This window comes from Marmota marmota, unplaced genomic scaffold (assembly GCF_001458135.2).
Source record: "Marmota marmota marmota unplaced genomic scaffold, marMar, whole genome shotgun sequence".
Classification (NCBI taxonomy): Eukaryota; Metazoa; Chordata; class Mammalia; order Rodentia; family Sciuridae; genus Marmota; species Marmota marmota.
This window is the reverse complement of record NW_026000119.1, coordinates 7,798,896-7,816,544: the sequence shown is the minus strand read 5'-3', so window position 1 is coordinate 7,816,544 and position 17,649 is coordinate 7,798,896. Positions and strand designations below refer to the sequence as shown.

The 17,649-nt window shown below is 35.9% G+C and overlaps 1 pseudogene; it reads right to left on the bottom strand.

The window, feature by feature from the left end:
• Window positions 1-13,665: 13,665 nt before the first annotated feature.
• Window positions 13,666-17,649, bottom strand: part of LOC125611055 — a 13,097-nt pseudogene continuing 9,113 nt past the window's right edge.

Genomic DNA, 17,649 nt, shown 5'->3' with positions numbered 1-17,649 from the left:
TCCCACTGAGACAGCTCACCTCTTTCAAGGCTTTGTTGCCAGTGAGCAGGATCTCTTCCCACTGATCTTACTTGTACAGGGCCATTATTGAGTGCACTCTTATCTTTTTGTTCACAAGAGACAAAGGGAAGTGGTACTTTTGTTAGAAGTGGCAGAGCAGTAATAATTCCATCCTTGACTGTACAAGGCATTTACAAATTTTGATAAAAGACACTTTTTAAAGTTCTTTCTAAAAATTGAAAAAGAATCTTTTGGTTGCCTTCAGAGATTGTATGGCTCTGATTTAGTGACTATACAATAGCTTTGCATTTGGGCTATTCAACCTTGGTTTAACCCTCCAAAACTGGAACATTTTGTCCCTACATCTTTATCTGAAAATGAGTTCTATAATGCTAAGCTGATGGAAGAATGGTTTAATGACTTGAGTGAAAGAATGGCACAGATACAGCATTTTGTACCCTATCACCGGAACTGAAGAAATATACTAACCATATTAAAATGGGAAATAATCTCTGAAAGACCACTTACCTAAGAGAAAGTAAAATTATTCCCTCAGCCACCCAATATCCATCTGAACTTTTTAGTATTAGAAATCAAATCATATCTTTATTGAATGACCTAGGCACATTGGATAAATATGTAGTTAATTATATAATATGTCTATTTGCAGGGGAGGTAATCATGGATTGAACCCAGGGACACTTAACCACTGAGCCACATCCCCAGCTCTTTTTATGTTTTTACTTTGAGACAGGGTCTTGCCAAGTTACTTAGGGCCTTGCTAAGTTGCTGAGGCTGGCTTTGAACTTGTGATCCTCCTGCCTCAGTTTCCCAAGTCACTGGGATTACAGGTATGTGCCACCATGCCTGCCCTACAATATGTTCAAACAAACAACTTTATGTTGCTTCCAAACATTCAGTTAGAAGCAAAGTCCTTTAATAAACTATTGAATATGCCTATATCTATGTGGCTTTTTGAAGTTGAGTATAAGTATGTAAGTCCTGAAAATGTGTATGATATGTCAAGATCATTGTATTGTCTTGAGCAACTAATAAAAAAAAAGAGAAAGAGAATGAACAAATTTATTGTTCCATGGGAAATTGTTCTACAATATTAAGTGAGAAAGGGGATAGTCGTATAGTATAAAGAGAGTCTGATATTCCCAGACATTTGGGCAATAAATGGTGTAGGCAGTCTGAAAGGAATGTGGACAGAGAAGCCAGACTAGTGGATACTTTTAGCCAGGAGAATGAGAAATCACATCCAGAGAGGAATGTTCAGGCCAAGAGTAGATAGGCAAGGAGGCAAGTCAAGAAGATAAGCTGGGACCAGAAACTCAAAACAAAGGCCCCAACTCAGACAAAGGGTCTAAGTCACAGGAGTCAAGAGTTAGCCAGAGGTTCTGGTTAAAGGTAGAGAGCCCTGTCTACGAGATACCCAAACTCCTTGTTAACTACTATCCTGGTTCCCTGTTTTACCTCAATCCCTGGGCATCAGAAAGGGGTCTCTGGGTCAAAGAGCAGTCCCCCCACAACACCCTCACTGTATGTAGCCCTGGTGTATACCAGAGTGCCCTTCTCCTCCATAGTGGAGTGTGAAGTAGAAAATACTCTTAGTTCCCAGTCCTACAACTCCTGTATATGATCCATGATTAGACAGTTGAGCACTCTTGCCCAGATCTGTGAATCTGAGAGGAGACATAAATATGAAAGAAATCTAGGGTTTACTAAGAGCAACTGGGGTGGTACCAAAGAGGGCGACCATGAATGTTGGCATAGTCCTGTAGCAGTAGTCTTCTGCCAATCTTCTTGAGACAAGACTCTTATACACCCCACTCTTTGTACTTACACAATTTTCTGGCTTCTGTCCTCCAGTTTTCATTCTATACCTTGCTATGGATTTAGCAAGACCCTTTTTAGTGAATTCCTATTGGTTTAAGATGGACCTTGATTTTACTGCTGGCAGCTGAGTACTCCATCTGTTATTCCTGATAAAAGTTTATTCCAGATCTCAGGATAACACTGCCTTCCTGCAGCCAGCCAGTCATCAGGTCTTTTAGAATCAGCCTCCTCAGTTTCTCATATCTGTACCTGTTCTTCCATTTCTACTGTAACTGCCACATCACTTGTTACCATGATGACTGTGAGAAGACAAGAGATACTGCCTGTCTGAGCCTCATAAATTCATCTTTCAAATCACAACTAATTATGCCAGTGAGTTTGGCTCATATCTCAGGGTAGAGATTATATTTTAAGAAATAACAATAAACCCATCTCATGTAAGAACACCAGAAACTGACCTTTCTACTGAAGGGAGAATATAAATTCCTGTAAGAGACAAACTCAATTCCAATATGGGTATTTTCCAAAGGACTAGCCCACCCATCCAGCCTCTGAACAGTCACCTTCAGAGGACACGGATATCCCTGTCCTAAGCACATCGCCTCTTCCAAGAACTGCACGTGGTTTATTAGGAGCATGAGGGTAGTTGGATCATTTTGCTCTCATTCATCCTTGATGACTGGCCTTTCTAAAACAACCGTGACTGTGTCACTCTCCTACTTAAGATCTTTTGGAAACTTTTTCCTATTTTTCAAGACAAAGTTCAAAGTGCTTATCTCAGTTTATAGCCCTACATGATAGGACCCTTGATTTTGTTATTTCCTATAACTCTCCTTCATATGATCTCAATTACAGCTGGGATATAGTTCTCTGGAGGAGTTAGCATGTTTTAAGCAAACCTCTTCTAATTGGGATAACCTTTATTTTAAATTTTAAAATATTAATGGTTTAGAAAGATGAAATACTTCTTTAAGACTTAGATTTTCTATTTGCTTATTTATTTTGGTATCACAGATTGAACCCAAAGGAGGTTAACCACTGAAGCCCATCTCCAGTTCATCTTATTTTGTACTTTGAAACAGGGTCTTGCTAAGTTGCTCTAGTCCTCACTAAGTTGCTGAGGCTGGTTTTCAACTTGCGATCCTCCTACCTCAGCCTCCCAAATTGCTGGGATTATAGGCGTGCACCATCAAGCACTACAACAACAACAAAACTTATATTTTTTTAAAAAGGAGTTTCTTTTCTCATCCTTCTTATCTCTGATTTCTACTTCCCAAAAACAACCAAAACTTATTTTCTATTATGTCTTGTTTGGAGCCATATCTTTAACAAAAAGCTTGCATTATTAGTTCTTGTCATTTTTCAGGTTTTTATATTATTTATTGACTTCCAACTATTTAAGATAAGGATTTAGCTGTCTTACATATTTCAGTTTCCTAATCCTCCTAGTTAGTTAAGACATTTGGTTAACTCGATATTTTGTTCCAATTGTAAATATTACTTTGCAGCTACTTTGAAAATCCCTTTGAAAATTTCTCTTGAGTTAATCATTGTGTCATTTTTAATTCACTTTCTTGCTTTTCTATAAACCTATCATTTATTTACCCCCAAACTCCCTAAAAATAGTGAACATTCTCCATTCGATAATTTCAAACATATCTGACAATCAACTTCACTTTTTCCCTGGATATTCCTATTCAGATGCCCCTATCATCAAGTCTACTCTGGACTGGTTCTTCACACCTCTCATTCTAGGCCCTCTGTTCATGTGGAACCCACTGATCACACCCTCCTTTTATAAGAGCACATCCTGGGTAACTTCCTAAAACCTGAAGGGAAATTTTTTGAGATGTTGATATCTGAAATTGGCTTAATTATACCTTTGTGTTTGATCAATTGTCTGGGTATCAAACTATAGAATGGAATTACTTTCCTTTTGAGTTTAAAGATATTGCTCTTCCTTTCTTCCAGTGTTGGTATGAACAAAAATTGATCTGATCCTAACTGTTGATAATTGGCGTAGGACCCATTGTTTTCTCTCTGGAAGGTTTACAGATCTACTCAAGGACTTAGTGTTTTGAAATGTCATGATGATGTGTCTTGATGCAGTTCCTTTTCTCATCTATTGTTGAGGTTGTGCAGAATGAATCGTTCCTCTTCCAGGATTCCCTTCACTTTCAAAAAGGTTTCCACTTTGGTCCACTAAGCGACTATTTGTCCTTTCATTAACTAGCTTCCTTTTCCTCTTAGTGTCTTTGCTCTCTAAGTTTTTGCCTTTAAAAAAATAATTAATGTCATTTTAGTGGGATTTAAAAATGGATCATTGACTAACCTCTTTTTGCTCAATCTATCATATATTACTGGAAATCCTCTGTTTAGAATAGTCCTCACATAGCTATTAGATCGAAGCATATTACATGATTAATAATCATTTGTGAACTTCAAAAATGACAATTTCAAATAATTCAAGCCAAATAACTTCTACCTGACCTTTAAGCCTTAGTACCTCAGGTATCCCCTTATCAGGACTTTTTATCTGGCTTCCTTAATTTAAATCCTATTCTTTTCCCATTGTATACTGGGTATATCACTGTATAGTACTTACTTCACTATGATGGTATCCTGGGTTTACCTCTCTGTCTTTCCCACCAGACTTAAGGCAAGGAACCATATCTTATTTAGGTTTGAATATACTTCATGTAACTCAGTGATTGGTAAACAATGGGTACACAATAACTGCTTAAGTAAATGAGGATATAAAAGAGAACAGCTAGCAGGTCAGTGAGTATGGGTGCCATAATCCACTCTTCTCACCTAAATTAGGCCCAGGTATCCCTGAAGCTTGGGTACAACTCCTCTCCATTAATGCATCTGGGAAACTGAGGAGATGGTAGTTATCCACCCGCCATGCATTCAACATATAGCCTTGGTCCAGGTACAGGGTGATTTCTATAGATATTCCTGATCAAAGAATGGGGAACAAAGGAGTCAGGGGATAATTTGCTGTATCTCTGTTCTGCTCTACAGGCTCTTGGTCCCACACCCTCTGAGTCACCCTTCCTTTGTCATGAAAGATAGGACCTGTTTGTACCTGAATAATTTTCTCAGTCCTCTCCCTGCCAGTATCATTTAGAAGCCAAAGCCTTCATTTTATTTATTTTATTTTTCTGCCTCTGTTCCTTTCAGTCCAAGCCAGCCAGTGTTCATTGATAGGATTTTCTAAAAAAAAAAAAAAAAACTTTGTGAGACTTATATGAAGTTCTCTGAAGTTCACAACATTGGACAAATGCCACCCCCATAAAGTTCTTCTAGATAGCTCAAATCTACCTTGGGCTTCTGCTGAAAAAGCTAAGAGAACATTCGAAGCTTTCCAAGGACTTATTGTTCAAGAATATCTATGAGATACATCCTTAATCTCTTAAAAAAAAAAAAAAAACCTTTGTTGAATGAACAATCACATAACCTGGTCCTTCACTCTTTCTGAGGTCTTAACAAAATGTTAGACAATCACTTGCCTTTCTCCTAGACTACCTATTGTTGGCAGTACTCAGAGACACTTCTTAATTTTACCTTTGTGGTGGTGGTGTTATCTGGAGAAGATGAGAATTATCAAAACCATCAAGTCCTGGCTCCTTCTTATTTAACGGTTCTTCTCTCAATTTACTTTTCTACTCTTGAATTATTATAAGCAGCCAGAGAAAACCAGGCAAAACTTTCAAAAACTCTTCTTAGAAATTCCTTAGCCACAGTGGGTACGGTGGCACACACCTGTAGTCTCAAAGGTTTAAGAAGCTGAGGCAGAGGAGGATCGCAAGTTCACAGCCAGCCTCAGCAATTTAGCAAGGCCCTCAGCAATTTACTGAGACCCTGTCTCAAAATAAAAAATAAAATGGTTGGGAATGTGACTCAGTGGTTTAGCACTCTGGATTTAATCCCCAGTACTAAAAAAAAAAAAAGGAAAAAGAAATATATTTAATGCAGGCATGATGGCCCATACTTGTAATCCCAGAGACTCAGAAGACTAAATCAGGAGGATCACAAGTTCTGGGCCATCCTTAGCAACTTAGCAAAAACCTAAATTTTAAAAATTTAAAAAGATTAGGGATGTAGCTCAGTGATAAAGTACTCCTGGGTTTAATCCCCATGGAAGGGAGGGAGGAATAAAATAAATTTCTTTAGCTACATTACCAAGTTCATTAAGCACATTTTCTACTTGGAAGAAGGCTCTACCCTATTCAAGTCTTGATATAATTAAATCCCCTTCTGACACCTTGAATGAATCGTATAAGAGATACTGATCCAGAGGACCCAGCAAAGTTGCACCTAGATTCTTGATGTCTGGTTGTTGACAGAATTCAGTTCTTATAGGCTGTTGTTCTGGGGTGGGGAGGGGGGTCCTTAGGTGTTCATTGCCTAATGATCAGAGGATACCCACAATTCTTTGCTCTGTGGCCCTCTTAACAGGGAAGATCACCATATGGGAGCTTACTTTATAAGAGTTAAAAAGTTTAAAAAAAAAGAGTTCAAGCAAGAGAAAAGTCACAATCTTTCATAACCTAATCTCAAAAATAACATCCTGTTACTTTTTTTTTCTTTTTTCTTTTTTTTTTTTTTTTTTTTGCTACTGGGGATTGAATCCAGGGGTTTACTTAACCACTGAACTGAGTCACATTCCCAGCCCTTTTTATTTTTTATTTTGAGACAGGGTCTCACTGAGTTGCTAGAGCTGGCTTTGAACTTGTGAGCCTCCTGCCTCAGCCTCCTGAGTCTCTTGGGTTGCAGGAGTGAGCCCCTGTGCCCAGCCCTGTTACCTTTTTCATGGGCTATTAATTTATAAGCAACCTTCTTGATCCAATTCGCACTAAAGGAACTGAACTACAAAAACTACAACAGTCCACTGATATATAACAAAGATGCTCTTTGCTCCCATTTCTCTTTCTTTTTTAGAAAATTGTGGTAAAATACATATAACATAAAATTACTTTCTTAGTCATTTTTATGTTCACATGTTCACACTCAGTGATATTAAATACATTCATCACGCTGTGCAACCATCACCACCATCCATGTCCATAACGCTTTTCATCTTGTGAACTGAAACCCTGTACTCATTTGACCTCATTCTCCCCTATGAGAGCCACTATTCTACTTTTGGTCTCTATGATTCTGTTTATTCTAAACACCTCATCTGAGTGGAATTGCAAACATTTTCTTTTTGTGGTTGGCTTTTTTTCATTTAGCATAACGTCCTCAAGTGCATCCATGCTGTAGCATGTCACAATTATTTTTTTTTAAGGCTAATGTTTTATTGTATGTATACACCACATTTTCCTTATCCACTCATCTGTTGATGGCTATTTGGGTTGCTTCCATGTTTTAGCTATTGTGAATAATGTTATTATGAACATGGGAGAACAAATATCACTTCAAAACCCTACTTTCAATCTTTATATAACCAGTCTCACCTTTCAGTTCTCACAGATAGTATCCTCAAGATCCAGATTTCTACTAACAGTTTGTTCAAATCAATTTAGGCTTTCTTTATCATTTTCCTCAAAAATTTTTCAGCTTTGTCCCATATCCCAAAGCAACTTTAATATTTTTAGCTATTTATTACATTAGCATACCACATATCTGATACCAAAATATGTATTAGTTATATATTACTGCATAAAATTATTCAAAACTTAGTAAATTAAAATAACATTGTGTTATAGTTTCTGTGGATCAGTAATCCAGATGCAACTTGGGTGGGTTCTCTGGCTCACGGTCTCTCACAGCACCAATTAGTGTCAGAAAAGGCAGCAATCATCTCAGAGCTTAAATAATGAAGTTCTCTTCCAATTTTGTTATTGGAAAAATTCAGTTCCTTACAGGATGTTGGCGTGTGGGAGTCTCAGGTCTTCATTGCCTGTCAGTCAGAGGATACCCACAATTCTTTGCTATATGACCTTCTCAGTAGCAGCTTATTTTCTCAGAGTGAAAGAAGAAGCAAAGAGAATTTAAGCAAGAGAGATCTTTCATAACTTTATCTCAGAAATGACATCCTATTACCTTTTACATACATAGGCTATTAATAAGAAAGCCTCTTGATCCAAATCACACTAAACGACTGGAATTACACAAGGGTATGAACATAAGGGGGCAGGAATCACTAGGACTCATTTTAGAATCTGCTTACCACTTCATAAAAATGTATGAGTGTGCACTTATTATTTTCAAGTTAATATTTTTCAAGGTTTATTAATGTGTCGTCACTCTTCTAAGTGAGTTGCTTACATTAATTCATTTGATTCTTTTAATAGTCCTAGGAGGAAATTACTATTGTCACTTCTCTTTTACATATAAGTAATCACATAATTTAAACTTAATTGAAATTTAAAATTTTAAATAATTTGCTAAGATCTTATAGCAAGTAAACAGTTAAACCAGTATTTAAACCCACAATATATACTTTCTTATTTAAAAAGACAGAACATGAGGGAGGAAGTGAACATCAGGAAGTGCCTATTAAGTTAAAAATTTTAGAGCATTTCCCTTCTGAACTTTTCATGGTGATGTCATACAAGTGACAGGATTATAAATATCTCTCTGTTAACTTTAAATTTTCATAAACATTCTTTTCATGGGAAAAGTTATGATTGGAGAGATTTGAGTGCCATACCCTAAGTCACTAGACTGTATGCTGCTTTTCTCATTTTATATCATAAGTGTTGTCTCATATGATCATTTTTTAAAAATACAATGTTTATTCTTTGAGAGCTGTAATTCAGTACTCATATCACATTGCTTCATTGACTATGGTACCTTAAAAGTTGATTTTAATTTTCTTTTCACACCATTGTTTATTTTGTTGTGCAAAATTTTTTATTTTGATGCTATCCCACTTATTAATTCTTGGTTTCATTTCCTGAGTTTTACTAGTCTTACTGAAGAAGTTGATGCACCTATATTTTAATGTGTCAACCCTGAATTCTCTTATAGCAGTTGCAAAGTTTCTAGGCCTTTGATTCACTTTGAATTGATTTTTGTGCAGGGTGAGAGCAAGGAATCTAGTGTCATTCTTCTACATATTGATATCCAGTTTTCCTAGCACCATTTGTTAAAAAGGCTGTCCTTTCTCCAATGTATATTTTTGGTGCCTTTTCAAAGATTCTGTCTTTACATATATTTGTTCATTATCTTTCTATGATCATAGTGAGGTGAGTAAAATTATCCCTATTTTACACATGAGGAAACTGAACCCTAACATCACATAGAAAGAAGCTGAGCTGGGTTCTGAATCTATGTGAAGTACATTACACTCAAAGCCTACGTTCCAAAGCCTGTGCTCTAAATCAGTACACTATCATGTCTAATATTAGTTATTCTATATATATGTACATATATGTATCTATCCTTCTCTAAAGTTATGATCATGATGAATCTGCATGATGCCTTAGTCCATGCAGACTGCTTTAACATATACCTAAACGAAGTGGTTTATAAACAATAGAAATTTATTATTGAGAGTTGTGGAGGCCAGGAAGTCCAAGGCACCAGCAAATTCAGTGTCTGGTGAGGCTTGTTCTCTATTTCATACACAATACCTTCTAGCTGTGTCTTCACATGGCTGAAAAGTCAAGGACTCATAAATCTGGACCAAGTTTCCAGAGCTCTTATATGTTCCCCTAACTTTATAATAGCCCCTCCATTTCTATGGGGATTTCAAAGGGAGTAGGAAAGAAGAATGTCTGGTTGTCATATATCCTGATATTCTCTATTGTGTTCTACCAAGGTGTGTTGAAACATTATTTTTTCTCTAATTCCACATAGCATACTTCATGAGGTGAAAGTATTTAATGCAGATATTTTAAGCATCAGAATGGCTGCGTGATTCTGATCTCCTTATCTCTCATTTCTGATCAGTACGCTTCCTACTAAACATTTCAGGATGTATAAAATTAATTAGTTCAATATTTGTTGATATTTATTTTTTGTTGGAGTATTGATAGATGGTAGGTTGTGGTAAAGCAAATATATTAAAATGTTCATATTAATATCAACATGGTAAACCTATAAATTCAAGTCCAGAGATAATCACAGACTTAATCAGCAGCTTGATGATTCCCAGAGATTCAGGCTCCTTCTAGATTCTTCCTTGCCATCACTGAACTCTTGTCCTCTTTCTCATAATATAATATGGGCACAGATTCCAGACAACATGTCCATGTTCCCAGCATCAGGATGGAAGCAGGAAAAAAAAGTACTTAAGCCTTTCAGATGGTTACCAAAAATTCCACACAGCATTTCTATTTGTATATCACAAGCTCAATTGTAGTCAGTTCACAACTAGCTGCAAATGAATGTTTAGATAAATGGTAGATGATTGACTAAAAGTTGGGGCTCCATAGTGAAGGAGAGCAGGAAGGGATAAATGGCTATGGGAAGTCCTTTATACTCTCCTCAATGGCATACAGCATTGTGACATTTTTTTTTAAAGTAGCTCACCCATTATGTCATGTCACCCAGAAATACTTCAATATATGACACCAACAGTTAAAGATACTTTTCAACATAACCACAAGGACCAATAAATGACAACCCCAAGACTAACATCTCTTTAACATACAGATCATGTTCAGTTTTCCAAGACTGCCTCCAAAAGTGTCATTTTATTTGCCAAAATCAGTATCCAACGCATTGCATTTGGTTGATATGTCTAGAAACATTTTCTTTTCTAATATTTACTTCTTAGTTGTAGTTGACACAATACCTTTACTTTATTTTTATGTGGTGCTGAGGATCGAAACCAGGGCCTTGCACATGTTGGCAAGCACTCTACTGCTGAGCCACAACCCCAGCCCCTAGAAACATTTTCAGTGATAAGATAATCACCCCTCACATGCTGGGGATTGCCATTTCTAGNAAAAAAAAAAAAAAAAAAAAAAAAAAAGACACTTAGGGAAACTTTACTGTGGTCTAAACAAGGAATTGCTCGTTTCACTAGGTGACGATGGCATTTGGTAACGTAAGATTTCCCCCCTGTTCAGGAATATAGAGTGAGATAAGGAAGAGTGCAATGGCCTATGCCTGAAATTTGTTTTAAAATACTTCATCAAAGTGGAAAAAACAGATGGAATAAATGTGACAAAATGTTGATAATTGTTGAATCTGGGTGATAAGTTTGGGAGGTGGGTGTTAAACTACTCTCTACTTATGTAAATGTTTAAATTTCTTCGTAATAAATTTTTTGTAAACAAAGAAATCCCTAACCATTCAACTTTAAACCAAATAGTCTATAAACTTTTTTCATGGAAAAAAATTTACATTTGTTTTTCTTTAATTTTCAATGAATTTTTCTCTGTATTTTGGCATTCCTTCTATCCTTCCTCAGCCTATTTGAAAAAGCTTTAGGAAAAACTTTGCCAACTAAACAGCCCTGCGTGGGGAGAGGTTATTTAACATAAATAAAGCACAGTACCATTCAAATGACTAATAATAGAGAACTGGTAGTATAGAATATTAGAATTATATAGCTATTGAGAAGAGTTGTTTTGAAAAAAACTAACCACCTAGGAATTGTTGTATTGATTGAAAAAAATCATAAAATGAAAATATGATAGAAAGACAGACTGTAACTAACAGTGGAGCCTCCCTGAAAAAACTGACACAATGGATAAAATTGTATGCAGAAGTCTCCTTAAAATGTCTCCCAGAAAAATATGAAGGTCTCCAAATTTGTGTATTTACTAAGTAGGATGGAGATGGAGAATGGGATTGTCCCTGCTGAACTTAAACCCATATTCAGGCTTATTCAAATTTGTTTCTTTTCCTCCCCTCCTTTTAAAATTATATTCTAAGTTAACAGTTTACAATTGTATATATATATGGGGTTTAAAGTGATAAGATTTATAAATACAACATAGAAAAATAAAGCTAATTAACGGGGCTGGCGTTGTGGCTCAGCAGTAGAGTGCTCGCCTCAGTGAAGCACTGGGTTCGATCCTCAGCCCCACATAAAAATAAATAAATAAAATAAAGGTATTGTGTCCAACTACAACTAAAAAAAAACTACGATAAAAAGCTTATTAACACATCCATCACCTCAAGTACTTGTTTGTTTTTGTTTTTTTTTTTGGTGAGAACATTTGAAATGTACTCAACGTTTTTTTAAATGCACAAGACACTATTAACTATATTTACCACACCCTGCAATAAATCTCAAAAGCCTTACTCCTCCTAAAAGATATTGTTGCCTTTGACTGACAATCTCCCACCCACCCCAACCTTTGTAGTCACCACTCTGCCCTCTGCTTCTATGAATTCAATTATTTTAGATTCCCCTCTGAAGTAAGAACATTAGATATTTGTCTTTTGTGAACTCCTCATTTTTTTTAATTTTTATTAACGTGTGTTAGTTATAAATATTAATGGAGTTTAGCATATTTTCATACATGCATATGGCATGCACTAATTAAATCCAGCCTCTCTTTATCCACCTATCTCCCCACTTCTCAATCTCTAGCAATCACTGTTTTTCTTCAGGTTGACATATTTTAGCATCCACCTGTGAGAGAGAACACATTTCTGTGTCTGGCTTATTTGGCTTAATAAAACAGCCTCCAATTCCATTCATTTTGCTGCAACAGATAAAATGTCGATTCTTCTTTATGGCTCAATAATACTCCATTGTGTATCTGTACTACATTTTCTTTATCTATTCTTCTGTTGATGCGCACATAGGCTGATTTCATATCTTAGCTATTGTGAATAGTGCTATAATAACCACATCTTTTTGGTGTGCTATTTTATTTCTTTTGGATATATGTCAAAAGTGGGATAGCTGAATCATATATTAGAATTGTTAATTATTCTCCATAATGGTAATGCTAATTTACATTCCCGTCAATAGTGTTTAAGAGTACTTTTTTTCCTGCATCCTCACCAGCATTTGTTCTTTGTTGTTTATTTGTTTTGTTTTGTTTTTTGATAGTAGCCATTTCATCTATTGCAGGTTTGATTTACATTCCCAGTGGCTAATGACACTGAGCAATTTTCCATGTATTTATTGGTCACTTGTATTTCTTCTTTTGTGAAGTTTCTATTTGTTCATTGAGATCATTTGCCCATTTTTAAATTGGATTACTTATTTGTTGTTATTGTTCCTGATTTATTCTCAATATTAGCCCTCAGATGAACAGTTGACAAATATTTTCTCCCATTCTCCAGGTTGTCTCTGCCTTCGGTTGATTGTTTCCCTTGCTGTGCAGAAGCTTTTGAGTTTGATGTAATCCCATATGTCTAATTTCACTTTTTTCCCCCCTGTACTTTGGAGATTCTATCCAGAAAATTGCTGCCTATGCCAATGTCTTCAAGTGTTTTCACCATTTTCATTTAGTGGTTTCACAGTTTCAGGTCTTACATTTAAAGGCTTCTCTCCATCGTGTTGATTTTGGTGCAGGGGGATGGGGTCAGTTCAGTATCCTCCATGGTGATATCCAGTTCTCATGGCAACATTTAATGAAGAGGCTGCCCTTTCTCCAGGAAGTTTTTGGTGTCCTTGACAGCAGTTAGTAGGCTACAGATGCCTGGGGTTATTTCTGGGATCTCTGTTATGTTCCATTGACCTGTATCCGTTGTTACACCAGTGCCCTGTTGTCTTGACTGCTATGGCTCTGTAGTGTGCCTGAAATCGGGCAGTGTGAGGCCTCCAGCTTTGTCCCCCCATCCCCCCACCCTGCCTCTGGATTTATTTGTACAAACAGCATAGGAGGACACCAGTTCCCATAGACAGGGGCTCAGAGGTCACACTAGTCCTTCTATCCTCACATTCAGAGGCTTTTACTGTGTAGCCTTCACAGGGACCTGGGCACCTTTGGGGGCCTGGGCACTTTTGGGAAAAGGAGCCAGAGCTGGAGCTGGAGTTGCAGCCTGGGTCTTAGCTTGGGCTTGGGAAGGCTGAGTCTGCAATCCCTGGCTACATGGACACGAGCATACTTCCCGTATTTGGGATGGGCTAGCAAGGCAAGGTGATCAAACTTGCAGCTGGCACCCTTTGGCATCATGGGCTTAACCTCCTTGGGCTTTGCAAGGGCCTTGATAGCCTGGGCACGTGCACTCATGGCCTAGGTGTTGTTTGCATTTTTTTTTCAGGCCCATCTTGTTGGGCTTTCTTGGCAAAACATATTTCTCAGGAACTTGGGATCTACCCCCTTAAGAGATTCATATCTTTGTGATGGGGTTTCTTGAGGCCATTTCTATGCCATTTTCAGGATTGATTGTGTGTGGTGTGGTTCCTGGACTTGGCCCTGTCTGCACCATAAGCCGCTCCCCCACCAGAGCAGTGGAGACCAGAAGAGTCCAGCTTTGTTCTTTTTGCTCCAGAATGCTTTGGCTATTTGAAGTCTTTTGTGCTTCCATATAAATTTTAGAATTGTTTTTTCTAGTTCTGAGAAGAATGTCATTGACATTTTAGTGGAGATTGCATCAACCCTGTATGTCATTTTAGATATTATAACATTTTAGCAATATTACTTCTTCCAATCCCCAAACATGGGAGGCCTCCCCATCATTTTGTATCTTCTTCAATTTCTTTCTTCAGTGTTTTCTAATTATCATTGTAGACATCTTTCACTTCTTAAGTTTATTCTTAGGTGTTTTTTGTTGTTGTTGTTGTTAGTTTTGTTTGTGTGGCTATCATAAATGAGATTCCTCACATGATTTCTTTATTAGAACATTCATCATTGGTGTACAGAAAAGCTGATTTTCTGTGTTCATTTGAATCTTGATACTTTACTGAATTCATTTATCAGTTCTAATAGTCTTTTGGTGGAGTCTTTATATTTTTCTATACATAGAATCACATAATCTACAAACAAGGACAGTTTGACTTCTTCTTTGCCTATTTGTATGCTTCTTATTTCTTTGCCTTGGCTAACTTCTCTGGCAAAACTTCTAATTCTATATTGAATATGAACATTGATAATGGATGCCCTTGTCTTGTCCCTGATCTTATATAAAATGCTTTCAGCTTTTCCCCATTCAATATGACATTGGCTATGGGTTTGTCATATATAACCTTTATTATAGCCAGGTATGATTCTTTTGTACTAATTCATTCAGGGATGTTATTATGAAGAGATGTTGAATTTCATCAATTTTTTTCTGCATCTGTTGAGATGATCATAGGATTTTTATCCTTTATTCTGTTGATAGATGTATTATATTTATTGATTGGACCATCCTTGTTTCCCTGGAATGAAACCAATTTTATTGTACTGAATGGTCTTTTTGATGGGCTGTCGAATTGATTTGCTAGTATTTTGTTGCTAATTTTTGCATCTATGTTCATCAGGGATATTGGCCTGTAGTTTGTGTGTCTGTCTATCTGTCCCTATCTGATTTGGGTAATAGGGAAATATTGGCCTCATAAAATGACTGTGAAAGGGTTCCCTCCCTTTGAATTCTTTGGAATATCTTGAGAAGAATTGATATAATTTCTTTCTTGAAAATTTAGTAAAAGTTGACTAGTTGAGTCATCTACCTGGTCCAGGGCTTTTCTTTGTTGGGAGACTTTTTAGTATTGATTTAATCTTATTGTTTGTAATTGGTCTATTCAGGTTTTTAATGTCCTCGTGGTTCAATTTTTGTAGATCATATTTGTCCAGAAATTTGTTCACTTCAGGTTTTTCATTTTGTTACCATTTAGCTTTTGTAATGAATCTTGATATCCTTTGTATTTCTGTGGTAGCAGTTGTAATGTCTCTTTTTTCTTTTATTAATGTCTCTTTTTTCTTCTCTGATTTTACTTATTTGTGTATTTTCTCTGTTTCTTGTTAGTATTGCTAAAGGTTTACTGATCTTATTTTCCTTTAAAAAAAAAAACAATTCTTTGCTTCATTGATCTTTGGTAATTTTTCTAGATATATTTGTTACATTTCTTCTCTAATCTACATTTTTTCCTTCCTGCTACTATTTTGGGGTTTAATTTATTCTTTTATAAATCTTCAAGGTGCATTGTTAGGTTGTTTGATTGAAATCTTTCAAATTGTTTTATGTATAGTTATTACCATAGCTTCCTTTTCAGTTCTGCTTATCTGTTTCCTGTAAGTTTTGCTATGTTGTGGTTCCATTTAAATTTGTTTCAAGAAATTCTTTCTCTTTTGATTTCTTTTTTTAAAATTTTTAGTTGTAAATGGACACAATACCTTTATTTGATCTACTTATGTGGTTCTGAGGCTTGAAACCAGTGCCTCAAGCATGCAAGGCAAGCACTCTACCACTGAGCTACAACCCCAGCCCTTGATTTCTTTTTTATTTGTTTTTTTTTTCAGTTATACATAACATTAGGATTCGTTTTGACATAATTTTTATAAAAGCATGGAATATAATTTGTTCTAATTCAGTCCCCAGTATTTCCCCTTTCCTTCTCTTCCTCCTTCCCCATGTCCCCTTCTCTCTACTCTACTTAGTCTGCTGTTTACTTTTAAAGGGGGGTAGGGATCCCATCAAAACAAAGGAAAGATAAGTGGACTAGATAAAGGGGATTGACAGGGAGGGAAAAAGGAAGGAATAAGGAAGGAATAAGGGAAGAATAGCACTAAGAATCTGACCTAACTTTCCTATGTACATGTATGAATATATCACATTGAATCTCACCATCATGTGTATCCACAAGACACTAACTATACAAGAAAAAAAAAACCTTTTGATTTCTTTAATGACCCATTGTTCATTCAAAAGTGTGTTGTTCAGTCTTCATGTATTTTTGTAATTTCTAAAATTTCTTTTGTTGACTTCTAGTTTTATTCCATTGTTATCAGAAAGATATAGAATATGATTTCAATATTTTTAATTTGTTAAGACTTATTTTGTGTCCTAACATATGGTCTACTTCTAGAGAAAATTCCTTGCACCAATGAAAAGAATGTGTATTCTGCAGCTGTTGGATGGAATGTTCTATAAATGTGTGTTAAATCCATTTGATCTATAGTATAGTTTAACGCTGATGTTCTTTGCTGATTTTTTGTCTGGGTGATCTGTTCCTTGATGAAAGTGAGGTGTTGAAATCCCCCACTTCTATTATACTAAAGCCTATTGCTCCCTTTAGGTCAAATAATGTTTGCTTTATAAAACTGGGTGATCTAACATACGATGCATGTGAATTTAAAGTCCTTACATCTTCTTGTGGATTCGATCCCTTGTTCATTATATGGTAACCTTCTTTGTCTTTTCTTATAGTTTTTGTCTTAAAGTCTATTTTGTCAGATTCATATATATATATATATATATTATATATATATATGTATATATATATAATATATATATGTGTATATATATAATATATATATATGTATATATATAATATATATATGTGTGTATATATATATAATATATATATACATACATACATACACACACACACACACACACACACACACACCTATTTGCTTTAGGTTTCTATTTGCTCACAATGTCATTTTCCTTCCCTTTACTTTCAGCATGTGTGTGTGTGTGTGTGTGTGTGTGTCTTTACTGGTAAGCTGAATCTTATAGGAAGAATATTGTTAGGTGGTTGTTTTTTGTTTTGTTTTGTTTTGTTCTTGTTTTTGTTTTTTTTAGTCCATTCAACCAGTCTGTATCTTTTTTTTTTTTAATTTTTTATTGTGGGTTGTTCAAAACATTACAAATTTCTTGACATATCATATTCCACACTTTGATTCAAGTGGGTTATGAACTCCCACCTTCACCCCATACACAGATTGCAGAATCACATCAGTTACACATCCATTGATTTACATATTGCCATACTAGTGTCTGTTGTGC